Consider the following 4,245-nt stretch of genomic DNA (forward strand, 5'->3'; position numbering starts at 1 on the left):
ATGTTTATAACAGCTTTTCAATTCCCTATAAGGAGCCTCTCCTACTCTTCAGCCCTGTGTTTGAAGGTGCTGATAGTACCTCGGGCCAGGAAGGACCATGAGAATCCTGCTGATGCATCATGTGTGGGGCCAGAGGAGGGAAGGGATCCTGTTGAAGGCTGGACTTCTGCAGCCATTTTGCTACCCAGAGGTCAGTGCGTCTGATCAGGAAACCAAAACAGAAGAAGACAGGGCAAAGGAACCGAGCTGCCGTGCATGACTGTGAGTCAAGGCACCCACCCTCCGTCATTTTGCAGGGCATGCACACACAGGAGCCAAGAAGCTAAGGCCATTCTCTGCCAAATCCAGGCCTTAGTGTCCTGCTCAGCGGCAGAGTCTTGTCATTGGGTGTCACAAAAAAACCCTCCTTACAAATCAAAGAGCAGTGACTAGAGCTTGGAGAGTTAATAACTTTAATGAATCAAGTCAAATTATAATGAAGATGTAATACAATGGTTGAGGGGAAAAAAATCAGTGATCTTTGTCCCTAAGGCAAGTGTCAGAATTGACCCAGGTTTGTTTAAACTGCCGGGAGCATAGAATCAACAAAGACATGATGTACATGGTTTATTGAACTCATTGGTGCTTCTCTTGTCTTCCTACCCAGTCAGACTGGGCCCTGGGGCTGGGCTCCCAATTTCTGCCTCTCAGAATTGAGTCCTGCAGCTCTCCATCGAAAGCCTGAGGAGCCAAAGACAGGAGAAAGCATTCATACACTTCTGGACACCTGTCCCCATATGAAGAAGGTGATTTAGGCGCACCGCAGGATATAGAAGGAACCTGGAGCATCTCCTGTGTGGGAGGACATGTGAAGAACAATAATAGATCTTCTGCAGCAACCAGCCCTGCAGCTACCCCCAGAGACCTCATCCTTCACCTCCCCGGGGATGGGGCATCTCCGTAATCCCCTCACTAGCCTTAGCCTGGTCTCTGTTTTCCCCAGTTCCCCAAGCCTCAATGGACTGGAGGGGGACTTGACCCTTAGGGGCCAATATAATATGTCCTCACTCCTTTTCTAGTCACGGGATTTCAGGCCCAGCTTCTCCACCAGGCTCTATTGGAGAAAGGGTGGGGGCCACAGCTCACCACTCCCACCCATCTGGGGCACCATGGCCTGCAAAGAGAAGCTCTGGATGGTCCGGCTTCTCTCCTCATGCTCATCGGGAGCTTGTTCTGAACCACAACTGAGACTCATGGTATCGGACACAAGGCAGCTTCTGGAATACCTGGATAGTAGAATGTGCACCTCCAGTCAGCTCTGTCTGCCCGAGCTGTGCATAAGAGGAAAGAGCAAGACAGAACCCCTGTAAGACAAGTTGACCCCTCAGGGGTGGGAAGTGAGGGAACCTGCCCAGAGCCACTTGGATTGAAGCCACAGGCTCCCGGGGGCCTCTGGGACAGACCATGAGAGGACTCATGGATGAGATCATGTATTTCAGAAACCTCCAGCGTGTGAATGATTGATGGAGCTTCAGGCCCTTGGCTGGGCCTCAGCTTCTGTGCTCAGCACTATAAAGGCGACAGGGCAGTGACCGTGACACAGCTGGCATTAGACTTGATCAGATTCCTAACCCCCAGAGACTCCGCCAAGAGGGCCTGCCCACAGAGCGGGACAGTCTCTAGCGGCGCCTCAGGAGACATGGCAGTCACGGGTCCAGCATCCAGGAGTTAAATGGAGGCTGGGGGAGGCAAAGACCTTCCAGAGACCAGAAGCAGGTTGGCCTTGCACCGTCACGACTCATTCAGTCACTGCTGGGTTTGTGGTTGGTTCCTGATCCGCTACACCCCAGAAAAGGCCCCAGGGGGAGACTGTGTTGTGAATACCAAGGCCATCCCACCAACTGAACATCCCCTGTCAGAACAGTAACACAAGCTTCTTGGGCCTGACGGGGAAGAGAGAGCTCTGGAGTCCTCAGTCAGTACCAGACGAATGTAGGGGCCCACTCAGGATTGACAAGCTATGACACAGGTTGTTTAAACTGGGTGGGATGCTTGCCTCTTGTGGGTTTTTTTTGTCTTTTCGGCTCCTGAAAAGCTGTTTGTCTGAGAGCCTCGTTCTGAGCTGCGGCTTAAGTGACGGAAAGCAGAGAGGAAGACAAAGTGTGTGTCTCACACCCAGAGAGCTGGGGAAGGAACCGAGAAGGCAGCAAATTAGCAGCTTGAGCCGGTGAGAAAGCTGCAGGACGGACTAGCCCGGTTCCACAGGCAGACAGGTGCCTGCGGAGAGGAAGGGCCGAGGCGCGTGTCCTCGAACCAAGGCGGCTGAAAGACAAGACGGAACAAATGAGAGTGGTGTGGGGGCCGCTGGGGGAAGAAGCGCAGGGCTGTGGACACAGACAGGTTTGTTTAAGGTTTTCTTATGTTTGTTCTCTCTCTCTCTCTCTCTCTCTCTCTCTCTCTCTCTCTCTCTCTCTCTCTCCTGCTCCTGTGTGTGTGTGTGTGTGTGTGTGTGTGTGTGTGTGTGTGCGCGTGTGTGCACACGCGTGCACACACACACATGCATCTCTGCACGTATCTGTGTATCTCTGTACTCATACACAGAGGTCAAAGGACAACTTGTAGGAGTCGCTTCTTTTCTCCCGCCAGGTGTGTTCTAGTGATCAAACTCGGGTGATCAGGCCTAGCTGTACCCCCTTATCCACTGAGCCAACCTGATGGTCTTGTTTAGAATCGTCTTCTGGAAATCTACTAGGTACCCTCAAGGAAGGCAGGGGAGAAGACTGTGGAGAGAGCAGGGGCCCATGGTTACCCCTTCATCAGCCCAGAGAGAGGAACAAGGACTCCCAGGCCCTCCCCTTTCTGAGGTGTACCAGAACATGGAGTGCTACGCCCTAGGCACGGCTCAGGGTGAGTAGAGAGGAGGGTGAGGTCAGGCTGCTTCTGGCTGGCATTCTCAGGAAATGCCAAGGTCCCCTACAGGTGGGGCCCAAGGCACAGGCCAAACTCTAAGCCAGAGAGCAGAGCCTCACTAGAAATCAGGGGACATCTTTCTCCAACACCTATCATCACAGCATGAAGTCACATATTGAGGCACCTCGCACTGACTAGGGCTACTGTCTCACTCACTAGGAAAGGGAAAGACCCAAGGAGGTGAACCACGTTGCCCTGGAGGAACTGAGTCTAAGCGAGACAGGATAGCCATAGCAACAGTGACACACACACACACACACACACACACACACACACACACACACACCCCGCTTGTCCCCAACTCAGCTTGTCCCAATCAGTACAGTCCCTGCACTGAAAGTAGACAGCAGACCGCCAGTTCATCTCAAGCATACATACCACTCAGTAGACCCAAAACTCCTTCAGATACACTTCCGGCTTCCAGCAGAAGTCCTGAGATATACAAGACAAGATAAAAAATTAAAAAAAAATTTAAAAAAAACCACCCAGAGAAATCATCTCAGCAAGGCTCAGACGTAGCGCTGGACCCAGAGGCAGGAAATTAAAAACTTAGAGATAATATGTTAAAGGATCCGAGGGGAAAGATAACCAACGGACTGTTCGGTAGGTAATTTCAGTAGAAAAGGAACTACAAAAAAGAACAATGGGGTGATAGGAGAAAGCACAGAGGCGGAAACGAAGAAGTCAACCAGGAGGCTTGTCTGCATACTTGGCACAGCCCCCGCAGCGGGTCACTGGGTGTCACGATAGGTCGGGGGGGAAATTTCCCAGCGACAGACACAGAGGGCACAAGACAAAGCAGAATGAATAGAATTAGTCAAACAATAGCACAGATAAAACAGGCCAGGTCTTCCACAAACACTGGGACAAAATCCAAAAGTATAAAGTACCCATGCTCCGCAATCCCAGAGAGGGAAAAGAGAATAAACACAAGCGATATTTGGAGAAATAACGGCCGGGAAATTTTTTCCAGAACTAGTGACAACCAATCACAAATCCAGGACACTTAGCACAGAGGACAATAAACAGTAACGACAGAGACAAACATAGGCAAAGTCTGTACGAATTGCAAAATAAAGGAGAGAGACTGCTCAACCAAAAGGGCGACACAAACATAAGAACAGAGCTAAGATGAGTGTTCCAGACCGTGTCTTGATTCACAAAGGGAGACAGGATGTCAGGAATTTGTTACAGGAGAGAAAAGACTCAGAATTCCTTGGCCACTGAAAATACACCCCCCCCCCAAAAAAAAAAGTGAAGGAAAACTGAGGAGCTTCCTGTCAGTGGCTCTTCCCT

The 4,245-nt window shown here is 50.9% G+C and overlaps 1 long non-coding RNA gene across 1 annotated transcript; it reads right to left on the minus strand.

The window, feature by feature from the left end:
• Window positions 1-435: 435 nt before the first annotated feature.
• Window positions 436-3,862, minus strand: LOC128120602 (uncharacterized). The gene is made up of 2 exons (XR_008221910.1): window positions 3,328-3,862; window positions 436-2,301 (listed from the first exon to the last, which is right to left on the minus strand). It is a non-coding gene; the product is annotated as an uncharacterized LOC128120602 (long non-coding RNA).
• Between the last annotated feature and the right edge of the window lie 383 nt (window positions 3,863-4,245).

Source organism: Peromyscus californicus, unplaced genomic scaffold (genome assembly GCF_007827085.1).
Source record: "Peromyscus californicus insignis strain IS unplaced genomic scaffold, ASM782708v3 Scaffold_2__1_contigs__length_46816999, whole genome shotgun sequence".
Classification (NCBI taxonomy): domain Eukaryota; kingdom Metazoa; phylum Chordata; class Mammalia; order Rodentia; family Cricetidae; genus Peromyscus; species Peromyscus californicus.